The 17,602-nt window shown below is 38.3% G+C and overlaps 1 protein-coding gene across 4 annotated transcripts in view; it reads left to right on the top strand.

Annotated features, from left to right (window-relative positions):
- The window catches only part of CALD1 (caldesmon 1), a 187,009-nt gene that overhangs the window by 39,706 nt on the left and 129,701 nt on the right, over positions 1 to 17,602 (top strand). The window lies entirely within an intron of this gene.

Raw genomic sequence — 17,602 nt, 5'->3', positions numbered from 1 at the left:
AAAACTATAGCTCTTAGAACATGGAGACACTAAAACATAATTTTTTTGGTTTCAAAAATGCTATTATTGTGTTAAAGTGAAAAAAATAAAAAAAAGTATACATATTAGGTATTGCCGCGTCCGTAAAAACCAGCTCTATAAAAATATCACATGACCTAACCCCTCGGGTGAACACCGTAAAAAAAATAAAAAAAACTGTGTCAAAACAAGCAATTTTTGTCACCTTGCATCACAAAAGGTGCAACACCAAGTGATCAAAAACACGTATGTCCCACAAAATAGTACCAATAAAACCGTCACCTCATCCCGCAAAAAATGAGCCCCTACATAAGAAAATCTCTCAAAAAATAAAAAAAACTATAGCTCTCAGAACATGGACACATTAAAACATAATTTTTTTGTTTCAAAAATGCTATTATTGTGTAAAACTTTAATAAATGAGACAAAGTATACATATTAGGTATCGCCACGTCCGTAACAATCTGCTCTATAAAAATGTCACTTGACTGAACCCCTCAGGTGAACGCTGTAAAAATAAATAAATAGAAACTGTGCTAAAACAACCAATTTTTTGGTCACCTTGCCCCATAAAGTGTTATAATGAATGATCAAAAAATCATATGTACCCAAAAATAGTACTAATAAAACTGGCACCTTATCCCCTAGTTTCCAAAATGGGATCACTTCTTGGGAGTTTCTACTGTAAGGGTGCATCAGGGGGCTTCAAATGGGACATGGCATCTAAAAACCATGTGGAGTTCCTTTTCTTCTGCGCCCTGCCGTGTGCCCATACAGCAGTTTATGACCACATGTGGGGTGTTTCTGTAAACCGCAGAATCTGGGTAATAAATATTGAGTTTTGCTTGGCTGTTAACCATCGATGTGTTAAAGAAAAAAATTGATTAAAATGGAAAATCTGCCAAAAAAGTGAAATTAAAATTTGATCTCCATTTTACCTTTAATTCTTGTGAACGCCTAAAGGGTTAACAAAGTTTGTAAAATCTGTTTTGAATACCTTGAGGGGTTGTAGTTTCTACAATGGTGGTCATTTATGGGGGTATCCACTATGTAGGCCCCATAAAGTAACTTCATACCTGACTGGTCCTTAAAAAGTGGGTTTTGGCAATTTTCTTAAAATTTGAAGAATTGCTTCTAAACTTCTAAGCCTTCTAACGTCCTAAAAAAATAAAATGACATTTCCAAAATGATGCAACATAAAGTAGACATATGGGGAATGTTAAATAATAAATATTTTATGAGTTTCACTTCTGTTTTAAAAGCAGAGAAATTGAAAATTAGAAAAATTGTGAATTTTTGAAAATTTTTGGGTAAAATTTGGGATTTTTTCCTTAAATAAAGGTGAAATATTTTGACTCAAATTTATGACTATCATGAAGTACAATGTGTCACGAGAAAACAATCTCTGAATAACTTGGATAAGTAAAGGCGTTCCAAAGTTATTACCACATAAAGTGTGATATGTCAGTTTTTGCAAAATTTGGCCTGGTCAGGAAGGGGGCAAATGGCCCAGATGGCAAGTGGTTTAAAAACTTCTTTTTTTTTTACTTTTTACACTGCAATTTATTGCAAGGGAACTTGAACATGCGATCTTCTGTCACTTGTTCCACAGACTGCAATAAGAATAGTATGCTGCCTGTCAGGCCATAATGTAGGCAGGCTTTTCAGGCAGGTAGCCAATGAAAGAGCTTGGAACCTTCACAAGCTCTAGGCATCATGGCAACTGATTGAAGTCCTGTGATTTCGCTGTGGGGGAGGATTAAAGGGAGCCGCCTCCTCTGTCTAACATCACAGATGCCGAGAATGCTATTGACAGTGGCATCTTAGAGGTTTTATTACAATTACGCTAATCCCAGTCACTTCCAGCGGGTACCTTCTGTATTATACAGCTGGCACCTGCAATATATGAAGCAAGTTCAGCATTTGAGCGCTCTCCATACAACCCTTTAATGCTAATCTCGCACATGAACATGATTATGTGTTAAGGAGAGGCACTAAAGGAGGCAGAGGACAGCAGTACAAACATTTCTTTTGTAAGACTTTTGTTATCAGGAGTAATGAGAATAAGAGAGTTTTATTCTGTCAACTACAGATCTCTCAGGGAGGATGGTCTTCACTGTAAAGTGTTCTCTGCATCAAACTGCTTCACAGTCCCTTCCCGTTAGTCTGAGTGACAGCTATAGTGGTCTCCTGGTTGGATGCTACAGTAGTAACTTATTGCTGAGGGTATGATACTGTTGCAGGAACAAAGTTTAGTAGAATACAATTTCTTATTCACACTATTCCTGATGAGAAAAGCTCTAGAAAAGGTATGCTTGAATTGCTCTCCCCAGCCCCTGACAGTAGTTTTGCATGGGCTAAACTGCTGACAGACTCCCTTTAAGACATGGTAATTTGTGTCTAGGATTTACGTCTGTTCTCTAAAATTAACTGTCAGACAGCATTAAAAAAATCTGAAACTTTTATTTATGCAAGACTTGGTCTGAATGGTGTGGAGGTGGGTGGGGGCCTGCATTGTGTTACAAATGAAAGTACAGTTAGAGTATACTTGACATTTTAATTTAAACATATTCTAAACAGATGCCCGTGGCACACAACTCAATGGAAGGTTGTTAGGTTTGGCGTAAAACACTTTGCCATATTAGGCCATTGGGACAGGAGCCAGGAAATCAGTGAACCTGGCCTTATACATTTCAGCTTTGTAAATGTCCAGGCTTCAGTTTCCAATAAAAAACATTCTCCAAACCTGTAAGACAGATATAAATACACAGTGACCTGCCCACAGATGAATCAGAAGTGCTGCTTATCTTTTATGATGTTTTGCCAAAAAATGAGATGTCGTCATATGTCCATAAATTCATAATTATTCAGGACATTGGGCACAGAGCCAGGTAATCAGGCTGGTAGTGTAGATCATGATGGAGAATGTCTGAACTAAAACTTTATGCAATTGTAGTTTTAACATTTCATGCTCAATCTCCTTAAGACAATCTTTACATTTTCATTCTTTAGATACTATATTGCATTCGTTTTTTCATTTATGTACAATGCATTTGCAAAGTCCTCAGGCCCTTTCACGTTTTTCACATTTTGTTATATTGCAGCCCTGTGCTAAAATAGAAAAAAAAAAAAAAGATTTCCCACATCAATCTACAATTAATACCCCATCCATAATGACAAAGTAAACACAGAATTTTAGATTTTGAGTTAAATGTATTTAAAAGAAGGCCTCACAACTGACAAGGCATATCAGAGCAAAAACCAAACCATGAGGAGGAAAGAACTGCCTGTGGAGCTTAGAGAGAGGATTGTCAGAAGGCACAAATCTGAAGAAGGGCAGAAAAAATTCTGCTGCACTGAAAGTTCCCAAAAGCACAGTAGTCTCCATAATTCTCTAATGGAAGAAGTTTGGAATAACCAGGAGTCTTCCAAGGACTGGCCACCACAACAAACTAAGTAATCGGAGTAGAAGGGTCTTAGTAAGAAAGGTGACCAGCAACCCAATAGTCACTTTGGCTGAGCTCCAGAGGTCCTGTGGTCCAAGATTCTATGGTCTGATAAAACCGAGATTGAACTTTTTGGCCTAAATTCTAACAGTCAGTGTCTGGCGGAAAGCAGGCACTGTTCATCACCTGCCCAATAACATCCCTACAGTGAAGTGTGGTGGTGGCAGCAGGATGGCAGTGTTTTTCAGCAGCTGGGACAGGGAAACTGGTCAGGGTTGAGGGAAAGCTGAATGGAGCAAAGTGTAGATATTTTCCTAATGAAAACCAAATCCAGAATGCTCTGGACCTCAGACTGTTACTAAGGTTCCCCTTCCAACAAGACAATAACCCTAAGTACACAGCCACAACAACACAGAGCCTTTACTTGTATCCATTCGAATATCTCTGAAGAGACCTGAAAATTGTTGGTGTTGGTCGAGCACCAACATGCTCGTGTGCTCTGGTGCTCGAGTAGAACACTTCCCGATGCTTGGGTGCTCTACAGAGCACCCGAGCACAATGGAAGTCAATGGGAGAAACCGAGCATTAAACCAGGCACCCCCTGCTATGAAGAGGGTGTCAGGACTCTAGTTCGGCTTAGGAATCCCTACTCTGACTCCATATGTAGCTATGTCCATATATGGAGTCAGTGCTTGGGGACACCCAATGTATTTAAATCTAATTTAGCTCTTTCTGAAAAGTTTCTGGTGGGATTCAAAGTCGCAACCTTCTACACTACAGCCAAGAATCTTAACCACTATACTATAGAGCTGCATGGCCATTTACTTAAAAAATAAATAAAAATGAGACTTCTGCTGTTACTAGTAGTAAGTATTCCTATACAGCAAAAGTTATATATATATATATATATAATTAATACAATTTTTATTTCTATATATATAAAACTTTTGCTGTATAGGAATACTTACTACTAGTAACAGCAGAAGTCTCATTTTTTATTTTATTTTTAAGTAACTGGCCATGCAGCTCTATAGTGTAGTTAACATTCTGGGCTGTAATGTAGAAGGTTGTGAGTTCGAATCCCGTCAGAAACTTTTCAGAAATGGAGGCTAAATTTAATTTAAACATATATCTTTTTAGCTATAATATATTTACATATATTATATATTTAGAATATATTATAATATATGTAAATATATTATGGCTAAAACATCAGTAGTAGTTTCCCACATATGCATTCATATATATCAGAAGCATGATAATAAATATATATATATATATATATATATATATATATATATATATATATATACACACACACACAATACAGACCAAAAGTTTGGACACACCTTCTCATTCAAAGAGTTTTCTTTATTTTCATGACTATGAAGGCATCAAAACTATGAATTAACACATGTGGAATTATATACATAACAAACAAGTGTGAAACAACTGAAAATTGTCATATTTCTAGGTTCTTCAAAGTAGCACCTTTTGCTTTTGATTACTGCTTTGCACACTATTGGCATTCTCTTGATGAGCTTCAAGAGGTAGTCCCCTGAAATGGTCTTCCAACAGTCTTGAAGGAGTTCCCAGAGATGCTTAGCACTTGTTTGCCTTTTTTGCCTTCTCTCTGCGGTCCAGCTCACCCCAAACCATCTCGATTGGGTTCAGGTCCGGTGACTGTGGAGGCCAGGTCATCTGGCGCAGCACCCCCTTCACTCTCCTTCATGGTCAAATAATCCCTTACTTTCAACGTTTACCCAATTTTTCGGCTGACAGACCTTTATTTCTTAAAGTAATGATGGCCACTCGTTTTTCTTTACTTAGCTGCTTTTTTCTTGCCATAATACAAATTCTAACAGTCTATTCAGTAGGACTATCAGCTAGTGTATCCACCTGACTTCTCCTCAACGCACTGATGGTCCCAACCCCATTTATAAGCAAGAAATCCCACTTATTAAACCTGACAGGGCACATCTGTGAAGTGAAAACCATTTCAGGGGTCTTCCTCTTGAAGCTCATCAAGAGAATGCCAAGAGTGGCAAAGCAGTAATCAAGCAAAAGGTGGGCTACTTTGAAGAACCTAGGATTATGACATATTTTCAGTTGTTTCACACTTGTTTGTTATGAATATAATTCCACATGTGTAATTCATAGTTTTGATGCCTTCAGTGTGAATCTTCAATTTTCATAGTCATGAAATAAAGAAAACTCTTTGAATGAGATGGTGTGTCCAAACTTTTGGTCTGTACTGTGTGTGTGTGTATATATATATATTTATATATATATATATATTATATATCATATTTATATATATATATAATTATAATTTCTCATTTAGCCTCTATTGAAAAGGTTTCTGACAGGATTCAAACTCACAACCTTCTATATTACAGCCCAGGATGTTTACCACTACACTATAGAGCTGCATGGCCAGTTGCAAAAAAAAATAATATATATATATATATATATATATATATAAGACTTCTGCTATATAGGAATACTTACTACTAGTAACAGCAGAAGTCTGTTTTTTTTTTTGTTTTTTTTTTTTAAGTAACTGGCCATGCAGCTCTATAGTGTAGTGGTTAACATTCTTGGCTGGAATGTAGAAGGTTGTGAGTTTGAATCCCACCAGAAACTTTCAGAAATAGTGGATAAATTAGATTTAAATGCACTGACTCGTGCATCGAGCTTGAAACACCGCGATGTGCGAGCATAGCAGTGCTCGAGCGGAACTAATGTTCGGAACGATCATGCTCGCCCCTATAATACTGAAAATGCCCTGACATGGTTTGGAAAGCTTGTGGCATTATACCCGAGGAGACTGGAGGCTGTATTCGCTGCCAAAGGTGCTCCAACTATGTTCTGAGTAAAGGGTCTGAATACTTATGTCAAAATGTATGCAATATTTTGGTTTTTCCTTTTCAATAAATTAGCAAAGATTTTGAACACTCAGTTTCTCATTATGGGGTATTGTATCCAGAATAATGGGGAAAAACTAGAATTTTGTGCATATTTTAGCACAAGGCCACAACATAAAAAAAGTACAAGGTCTGAAAACTTTCCAAATGTTTTGTATGGTCTTAATTCTAAATTATTCTGGTATGTCATTGGAAACAGGACAACAGTTAATTTCCACTCCATTGTCAGTCATTTAACCTAACTGTGTAACTATTATTCAGGCTTGCAAAATATACTCTTTAGTATACACAAAACATGGTGTGAGCCTAGCGCTACTCAACATTACATTGTATGTGACATGTTCTAAGATGGAGTCTTTTGTTAAAAGTTTTTGTTTACGGGGTTCATTATCTTAGTATATTGTATTACATCCAATTATCCAATATAGCAAACTAATGCCACTTATACAAAAATGCTTATTTGATCCTACGTATGTTTTGGTTATATTATCTTACCCCAAGATTCTTTAAGGTTAAAAAAAATAAGATCTAGATTGTCTCATAAATATTTGACCAAACATGCCAGTAGTGATGGCCTGGGACTTCCAGTGTGTTAGATGTCTGAAATGGCTTTGCCCATCACAAGGTAGTTTGGATATTCAGGTCAAAAACTTAATGGCCAGGTCCCTCCCAGAGTGCTATTATTTATAGACAGAGTTGACCCTTATCTTTTTACAATTGCCAACAACACCATAACTAGGCATACTCTAAAAGTTTGGCATGTCCTCAAATTTAAACCACTTGTAATTCATAACTAGTCATCTTTGCTACAAATTCGAAATGTACAGTTTAATTCCTCTCAAGCCTTTAGAGCTACTTTACCAAGTGGAGTGACAAAACTACAGTCTTCAATATTTGACCTGTGTCCGAAGAAAGATATCCCCACTATGGAGGAACTTAAGACTAATATACTAGGGCGCACAATATCCTCTCAAATGTCGCTACCTTTGAGACATTAATTGAAAAAAGTGCTCACAAATGGAATTTTGGTTTTACATAATGTACTAATCCAAAATATGGCCACTTTAGAATTCGGCTTTATATCCATATAGGAAAGAGACATGGAGGTGAAGTTCTCTAAAACAGAAATATCACTTTTATTATCTATGATGAGGTAGGTTTCATGGGTGGGTAAAGCTGCAAGAGAATGTTTATTAGTTGTAACATGGTGGCATTACACTCCCTTGAAACTTCATTCTTTTTTACCCACTGTCAGTCCCTTGTACTGGAGATGTAAAATGGAATTGATATCCTACTACGATATTTGATGGCAATGCCCTGGCATAGCTATTTCTTGGTTGACCATCTGAGAGACCTCTTAAAAATATGTGCCATAAGACTTTCTCCCTCACCAAAAATATGCCTTTTTGGAATTGTGATCGAAATTAAGGGCATGCTAAGTGTCAGAATCTTGTGCCGGATATTGCCAGCTACAAAGAGATCCTTGACCTCAACTCATTGGAAACAAAAATCCATCTCCTATTGGATCAATAGGGGGGACCAGTTATATAATCTGGAACAGATAGCCCACTGGGAATCACAAACACATCACAAGTTTGTCTCTGTATATGAACCATTGAGAAAGTTCAGAGGTTTCTCTAGTCCCAATAATATCATTTTGGCCTTCTTGCCATGCAATCTCTCAATATTGGTAGACACTCCCACCCCCTCCCTCCTTTTTCCACATTCCGATTTCCCTCCTCCTTCTCACCGCCTTTTTTCTTTTGATTATTCTTTTCTTTTTTATATGAACATGGGCTGGTTGAGAAGCTGTATGCTGCCTATCTATATATAGTACAGTCAGTCTACTTTATCATTTCCCACTTGTGCAGGGGTGGGGGACTAGGGGCCCACCTTGCTCAAAGACCCTCCAGGGGATTAACCTGTTGTCCTGGGGGTGCAAGTCCAAGTCTGCCCAAAGGTCATAGAAAGTGGGTGGATGGTGATGTGCCATAATGGGGGTCCAGTTTGATATTTGCCATGCTATTATGAACTGGTATTCTATGGGCCAGTTTACATGACTGATTTTGAAACACATGGTTAAAAAATCTGCATGGGAACTGCATGTTTGTAGGATTTTTGATGCTCTTTTTTTATGTCTTTATTAAAAAAAAATGGCTGTTCACTTCAGTACAAAGCTGCATTTTCAGCTTGAGGTTTGTGACACAGATCTGCCCCAAAAAACACACTGAAAATGCATGGACTTACATGGAGCTGTTTTTTTATGATTCTCATTCATTTCAATGATGCCTGATTCTGCCCCAAGATAGAGCATGCTTGCTTCTTTTTTCCATGCTTCTTTTTTACATGTGTTATAAAATAAAAAAGTACTGCTTCCCATTGAAATAAATGGGAAGCTGTTTTGAGGCATTTTTGGAGCTGATTTTGAGACAGAAACGCTTCAAAATCAGCACCAAAAAACGCACTGTGAATTGTCCCTATATGAGTTCAACTTTTATTATTTATTTTATTTAGTTTGATTTTCAAGCACGTTTAATATTTTTTGCACATAAATTTTTGACTTTGCATTCCTTAGAGAGCAGATCATAGTTCAATTCAAACCAAACCAGTTTAGTGGATTATACTTTGAAAATCAGCATAATGACTTGTGCTTATCCATCCTTGAACTGCTCCACCATCGTGGATCATCATGAACAGATAAGTAATTAGAAGCTCTGGTGCAAATCCTCTAGCAAGACTTCCCACCTATTATGTACCATTTATAATGCAGGTATTTTCTTTTGTGGCAGAGGGGCTTCTGTGCTCTCTCAAACATCAGAGACCATGTGTCAATGCTAACTCTGCACCCCTTATAGCTACGCCCATGTTCTGGGTTATGAGTGTCCTTGGATAACCCTTGCTAAAAACTAGCAAAATCATTATTCATTATATATACCCTTCAAAAAACAATGAGCTTCTTAAAGTGGAGACCAGACTGAACTAAGGAAAAGCAAAACAGTGTGTGCAAGAAAACATCAATACATATTTCTGTACAGAACAGATTTATTAGGAATCGGATGTTTAAAAAACTAAATCATGATTGTTAGACCAATTAAAGAAAAAAAATAATTAACAATGAATAAAAATATAGTAAATCAACATTCACAAAAACATAAAATATGGGACAATATTAAAAAGATCATAATTCTTAAACGGAACAGACTGAACTGAGAAGAAAAATATTAAGAAAACATCAATGCATATTTCTGTACAGAAAATATTTTTTTTGGCTCGTTAAGAAATAAATCATGTAATTGTTAAACCATTTAAGGAAATTAAAAAATATATACTATAATATAATAATTATAAAAATAATTATAAAAATAATTAAAAATAACAAAATATGTAGTAAATTAACATTTGCAAAAACGTAACAAAAAGGACTTTAAAAAAAAAGATCATGTGAACTAGTTGACTCCTCCACTGTAAAATTTAATGCTTTTTATTTTTTTTAGAATAATACTTTGGAAAGAATATTGCCTTATACTCAAAGCTATGGTCTAGTGAGATTGGACAGACACCACGGGGCATTCAATCCTATAACACTCACGTACATTCCAAACTTTCATTATAAATTTTAAACCTTTTTTTAAAAATAATATAACTGACAACACAAACATGAACATTAAACCGAGTCCAGCTTGCTGTTAATTTTACTGATGATGCACTGTGTTACTAAAAGCAAAAGGTGAGCAGTACAACCTTTTGTGTTTATGGCTCAAGAATGGAAATTTGCCTCTTTAAATTACGGTATGATAATTTGCCTTTTCTAAGGGTACATTCACATGGCGGGTGTTAAAAATGGATAAACTGTCAGTTTTTCATGGTCATTTTGCATCCATGTGTGTATCCTTTTCCTGGCCATCTATCTGTTTTAACGCCTTTTTGCCATGTGTTTTGCATCTGGTTTTAATGGCCGTTAAAAATGGATGAATATTATTGTTTGTTTTTAACCACAATCACTGCAGTGCCCTCAGTATATATTAATGCTCCTCACACAGTGCCCTCAGTATATATTATTTCTCCCACTGTGCCCTCAGTATACATTGATGCCCCCAGTATAAATAATGACCCTCAGTAGTGCCTCAAGTATAAATATATAATAGTGTCTTCTGTAGTTATAATGCCCTTCCCTAGAGTCCTCAGTATCTATAATGCACCACTGGTGTGCCCTCAGGCTATATAATGTCCCCCTTTTGCCCACCCCCGGTATTTCTGGGAACGTCAGGTTTATAGTTTAACCATGGTTTCTTTTCAAAGTGTACCCATTTTTAATGGCTGTTAAAAAGTGCCCATTGATTTCGATAGGATCCATCTGGCCATCAAAACAGTCAAAGGACATTTCCTATTTTTGGACATCTATTATTCAGTGGCCATTAAAAAATGTCCCTGTGAATAACCCCATAGATGGAAATGGTTCCTAAAATGGCCGTGTGACAACAGGTAAAAAAAAATGGCCATCACACGTGTGTACCCGAAGTGCACCTTGGCCCCACTCAAGTGAATGGAGCTCAGCTGCAATACCAGACACTGCCATAGACAAGAATGGAGAACCAAAAAAATGCATTCCTCCTTCAATGCTTCATGCAGGGTTTCTATCATTCTCATACTTTGCTATAATTTGGCTTATATATGTTACGGCTTTGTAAGGCAACTTTCATTAGGCTGGGATCAGTTTACCTTCCCTAAAAGTGACGGGTCTTGTTTTTCTGTGTTCTGGAGAGCTCTTGATCAGAGCTAAAGGAAGCCCGGAGTTCCTGAGAACCCCGGTTGAGAAACATTGCTCTACAGTGACTATATACTAAATGGTCAAACTGAAAAATGCAATGATATCTTGTTACTTGAATGGTTAAGGCCTAGCTAGGATCCATTTCATTGCCATGTGGCTATAAGCCAGAATTCTGGGGAAAAAAAAAATTATAATAATAAATTAAAATAAATAAATATATATATATATATATATAATATATATATATATATATATATATATATATATAATGTGTGTGTTATGAAGCCTAGCTAGAAACAGCCTCGATCCTCCAATTACATGGCTGACAATGAAGCCGCCCAGAACTTGGCCCCTTGACGGTGACCTTCTTCATGTTGTATGTTGTGACTCAGAGCACTGCTATTGAACATGTTAAGAAACCCTTATTTTGAGACTTTAAACACATGACTGTAGTATGCCTTTGTATAATCTCCGAGCTGTACGTAGCTGTAATACAGCACTCACAGATGTCTATGGAGTCTAACTGTACCTCCATATGCCTCCATTTTCATAGATAAATATACAGTGTTTCTCTCACACAGATCCTGTGGCATTCTCCATTGGATGATATGCAGCCTGTGAATCTACCACCATTGCAATACTATAACCCCCAGCATTCCCTGAAAGATTTCAGAGTTGGATGCCCTAGCCCTGTAGTCAAGGCAAAGTATCTTGCTGGCACCCTCATGCCCAATGCCAGGCTTCTCTAGTTCCTGGGTGGGAAATCACTACAGTAGAAGTCATGATTAGGGAGTTATACCAAATAAACCTCAAGCAGGCGACTAAATTCCTGTACAAGAAATACAATTGAAAATATTTTGCTATATCTGTTGTCCCATTAAAAAAGATAGAGGGGTGTATTTATCATTACCCCTACGTCATTTTTCTGGCATAAAAAATTTGGGAACCTGATGTTTGCTACACGAGTGGACATGACGAGTATTAGGAGGGGGTGGTGCCAGCTTCATAAAAAAAGGCTGGCGTAAAAGATGACTGAAATGTATGGCAAAGAGTTGCCGAAGATTTCAGTCTAGGCGCATCGACTGCTGGAGGATGCACCTAATTTATGACTAGACCTGCACCTTGTCATAAATGAAGTACGTTCTCCGGCAGCGCAGGCGATAGTGCCAGTCTTTGATAAATTCCCCCATAGCGTTTCTATTACAATGACAAGATAACAAAAACTAGTAAGACCCGTAATGCCCTGAAGATGTCTTCTCTCCTTTCTCTCCTAAAACCTAGCCTAATTTCTGTGGATGGTGACGACTTTTATAGTTTAATGAAGTATGCGTATGGCTTTAGAAAGCAGGGGTGTGACAAACATTACTGTTTGGGTGTGGGCATATAGTAAAATGTTTCAATGGATCAAGGGTATGGCATCAATAATACACTTTTTTTTTTTATTTTTTTATAGAGCATTATGTAGGACTTTCTAGAATAAATGATTTTTGGCCTTTTTATCCAATAGTTTCTATGGATTTTATTACTATACATTACTATATAATTTTTTAGGCAATTTTGGCCCGCCAGTAAGTCTTTATACTAGAACCACCCAAATAAATATTCTTAACAAGTAGTAAAGAAGGATCAATATCGCAGCCTCAAAATTGATTTATATTTGCCAAAGCTAGAATCAAATAAGATTTTAATTTAATTTTAAGTTTATAAAATATATTGTTGTGAAAGAGATTGTATTGTTTGCCAGAAAATGATACCAATAAATTTAACAGATGTTTTCATTGCAACTTGGCATTAAAAAAGAGAAATCAAGTCCAGGCAGTCATTTTGCGGAGTAAAAGGGTTTATCTGGGAAATTGACATTGATGGCTTATCCTCAGGATAGGTCACCAACCTCACATTGGTAGGGGGCTGACTCCCGGGACCCCCGCCGACAAGCTGTTCAAAGAGGTTGCGGCGCTCCATTGAGCGCCTAGGCCTCTTTCTAGGCCAGTCACATCACTGTACATCGGTCACGTGCAGGGACTGACTAGGAACTTAAAGTGGCCCTGGAAAACTAACTTAAACATGGCCCCATGCTGTAGGCGGGTCCAAATTGACAAAAGATGAATCAACACAAGTAGACAGGGCCAACACAATTAGACAGGGACAACAGAAGTTGGCAGGTAGCCAGCAATACCACAGTGCAGCACAAAATACTGTCCCAGCAGGACCAAATACCACAGTGTAGGACAAAACACTGCCATCTCCACTGCAGTATTCAACTGTATCACTGTTCTATGGATGGTGATACAGCTGACCTCACCTGCAGCCACCAGCCAGGTACCTAAGTAACTGATGCTCCTAGCATTAACTAATGCTTTGAACATTAGATTGTTTCATACCTGGCGGCCTCATGAATATTGGCCCACTGGGAAGTTTTCCTGTAGGGTCTATGGCCAGTCCGCCCCTGGTCACATGGCTGAGATGCCGTTGATACGTTGCTGAACGAAGGTTACTGTCTGACTGACTGGCCCAGTACAGTACTACCAGATATTCCGGTTGGTCCAGACTCTTGGTTCCCAGAACTCTGGCATAAGAAAACCCAATTTCGAGCTGACTTTGTAAAAAATTAGTATGATCTATATCGTATGGTTTGAAAGACAAATCCGTCAGAATAATTTTCCATAGCTGGTCCAAGATTAGTGGGCCCTTTCCCAGATTAACTGGGGCTCATGATACAGTCAGTTTTTTTCCACCAATATAAACAGAGCAACTACTCTGTTCTAGAAAGAAAATCATTAGTGACCACCAGGTATTCCATTTTGTCAATAACTAGAAACCGCTCCTAATAACGCTTCTTCCTTCCAGGGATATAAAATGGATTTTGGGATGAGTTAAGATTCAAATAAATCTTTTTATAGTATTTTTTATATGTCTAACTAGTGGAGATAGCAGATTTATTATGTTAAACCCCTGAAACTGGAGACCAACCAGCAGAGGCGGACTGGAAACTTATAGTGGCCCTGGAATAAAAAAGAAAAACTAAAAGTTACCCCATTTTGTGAGTCCAAATTAACAGAAGGAGTGGGCAACACAAGTAGGCTGGCTCATCAATACCATAGTGTAAAATTCTATCCCAGCAGAACCACATAACACAGTGTAGCACAATATACTGTCCCAAAAGCTGGCCCTCTGTGGTGGCCATCAATAGCTACCATCTTCGGTCCTCCTTCTCCAGTTGTCTAAGGAGCAGGGGGCTTAAGGGGTGAGGTGTGGACCACAGCAGTTGAATTCAGGAGGGCATGTGCGGTCTCTGGCTGGGTACATGAGTACCTGAATCTCAGTGTTAATTACTGTTGAGAGCTTATTATATACCCGTCAGCGGCAGAGAGGAGGGCTTGGGTGTCCCCCTGGGGCATCGGCCAACCCGGAAATTTCCCTGTAGAGTCTATGATCAACCTGCGCCTGCCTACCAGAATGATAAGAGATTGGTTCTAGAATTAATATTACACCACCTAATTTGGAACTTTTTAAAGGTATGGCTGCCTAATCTGCTGATTGGAGTACTGTTTGACAGAATCAAGGTTAATGTTCTTCCAATTATTGCAGGACAAATTTCTAAAATATTTAACCTGTTGTATTTCAAAGGTTGCATATCTTGTGTCATGCACTGTTGTAATCCGTGTACCGGGGTGGGCCCCCCAGGATACAGTGAAGTCACGAACGAGGAAAGCAACCCCAATACCAGCTTTTGCCAAAACAGAATTTTACTTAAATGTGGCAATAAACAGAACCACAAATACTGGGAGCATACAATAAATTTACATACACCCAGCCCGAAGGCTGAGACCCTTGTGCAGCACAGCATGGCGCCCTCCGATAGATGGAGGAAAGTGCAGTAATTTACCTACTGGCAGGCACAATTAAACTGCCACACCTTACCTGTTATTACTCTAAAAACAAGAACCACTGTATGGGTGTGTGTTACGGGCTATCCTGAAGTGCAGCACAACAGCTTAAAATCTTTCCAAGTTCTACAGTATTCCCCCGCCCATAACTGGTCCTGTAGCACGTGCCTGAGTATTCCCCCTGAGCAAGAAAATGCCAGCCTGGTTTGAGTCTGTGAGAATTTGATCAGCTCTCCAATGTGAAATGTCATGTCACTTTAAGTTATGGAGTCCTTGAAATGAACAGTAGTAACACTTGTGACCTGACACAAACAGAAACCCTAACTAACTAACTTACTACAGGCCTGGTCTCAGTCTCTAGGCGCCAACACGGTGATGAGGTGCGTTCACGATCTTACCAACCTGGGTCTGCTTTGCATCCGCTGGTGACTCTGAACAGAACAAATGTCTCTCCAACAAGCATGCGGTACCGCAGTGTATGTTGCTTTGTTCCTCTGCTCTCATCAGTGTTCCTGGCAGTAATCCTCCTTCCTCTGGACAGAATCGGGATCTTGGACACGATCGGCTTCACTTAGCTGCAGCTCTGGTCACTGAGGGAGGCTCTCGCACCTGGATGCCGTCAGATTCTCTGCTCACACAGCCTTAGTTTCACCTCCCTCTAAGATGGCTGCTCTCTCCTTCTCTTCTCTCCAGACTCTGTGTAAACCCCACCTCTCTCATGAATATAGCGATATATCTGCAGTCTGTAGCTGTGTTTAGGAAACAGCGGCATCTTGTGGCCAAACAGCAGAATGTCAGTCCAGAACATTTAATTTGATCACACAAACAGTGTTCAGACAAGGAGAGCTGTTTCCCCGCCTCACACTGTCATGGTCCTTGTTTCAGTTGTGGTGGTTTCTTTTGTGAAAAATGAAACAAAGCCAATGATCACGGCCAGCCTTCACATGCAAAGATATGAATGCCCATAAACAATCATTCAGGCATGAAGGCAAGATGTGTAAAAACAAAGAGCTATATCGCGTCTGAGCATGCAACTTTCATGGGTGATAGAGCACCCAGGAACTTGTCTAGCCAGTGTTTGTTACTGGATTTATCTCCTGTAAGAGCGGCAGTGTATGCTAAAGCAGTTATCTGTTTGATCCTGTTTTTGGTTGCCTTGTTTGTAAAACTTCTGCTTTATATGATCTGATTGGCCACAGTTCTAATGATTTTTGTAATTTACTTACAGTACGTTAGTCATAGACCGATGGAAAGTTGCGATCTCATAAAGAACCTTACTCTCTCATAAAGCTCTCCCAATGTGTTATAAAATCTCAATAATAACTTTGAAATCCAGAACTTTATCATCCCCCTATATGCCCAATTTCTTGTACTACACTCTTATTTGACCCTAGAATCTGGCGATACAAGATGTGGCCTTGACCTAAGAATGTCCTAATGATCTGTCTGCTTAATCTAGCAGGCCTTATTCCACAGATGTCTGTTTGCTGATATAGTCCTACATGAGGTTATTACGGGATGGGTCACATGTTGATTTAAGGAGTTCTCTAGCTTACAAAACCCTGTTTCAAATACCCTGTTATTGAGTTCTATCTGAGTTTAAAAAAAAAGAGGCTACCCCATTCAAAACCTTAGCCAGAATTATCCAGAGTGTATAATATCAATAGGTACTGTGTAATACTTCATTTATCATGTTGTGGTGCTACAGGAGAATTAAACGGTTAAGTCCAGGTTCCTACAGAGAGCTGTTTTCTGAGGGTTCAAGCAGTGGAAGACCTTCTGATTAGTTTATTGTCAGGAATCAGGGACCTTGAACAGAGGAGCCTCTTCTAATAGCTAAAAATTCCCTAAAATGGTATATAAAAACAGTTCTAAACTAGACAGTCCCTTTAAGGGATTAGAATGCATTGTAATGTTCAGTATTAAAGTATTTAATTACTCACATTTCACATTCTGGATCTTGAGTGGTGTACTCCTCTGTGAGAGCTTTTCGTAGCATGTCAAAATGGCCCTTAATGTATACTTAGCTTCCTTTTCATGGTTTAATAAGCCTTAAGGTCTCAAAAATGTCCCTAATTTGTTGATTTTGGCTGAGGCGGACAATGTGATAATAGTTCCTTAGAAGCAAAACAAGAGCTGGCATACGTACAAGTAAAATATGGCGTGTTTAGTCTTCTGATAAATGGGATTGTTTAGGCTTTTTTTTTTTTGCGGTGCCCATTTTCTTAAAGATCACAAATTGCAGGATGCAGTATGACTCTCCTGAGGACCCTATTAAATAGCACTGACACTAATGAATATTTAATATACACTTATGTACAGATGTAACAATGCTGATGTGTCTTCAAAATTTGGCACCACACTTGGTGAATTGACAAACTGAGCTCCACACAAACACTAGTTTCAGGTACAGATGTTTTTTGTTTTGTTTTAAAGGGCTTCTGTCACCCCACTAAACTCTTTTTTTTTTTTTTTTTTTTTTTTTTTTTTTTTGGGGGGGGTACTTATAATCCCTATAATGCGATATATCTATACATTATGCTATTAATCATTTTC

The sequence above is a fragment of the Bufo bufo genome, chromosome 1, assembly GCF_905171765.1.
Source record: "Bufo bufo chromosome 1, aBufBuf1.1, whole genome shotgun sequence".
Classification (NCBI taxonomy): Eukaryota; Metazoa; Chordata; class Amphibia; order Anura; family Bufonidae; genus Bufo; species Bufo bufo.
Note: the sequence above shows the minus strand (reverse complement) of the source record. Positions and strands in the feature narration are given on the sequence as shown.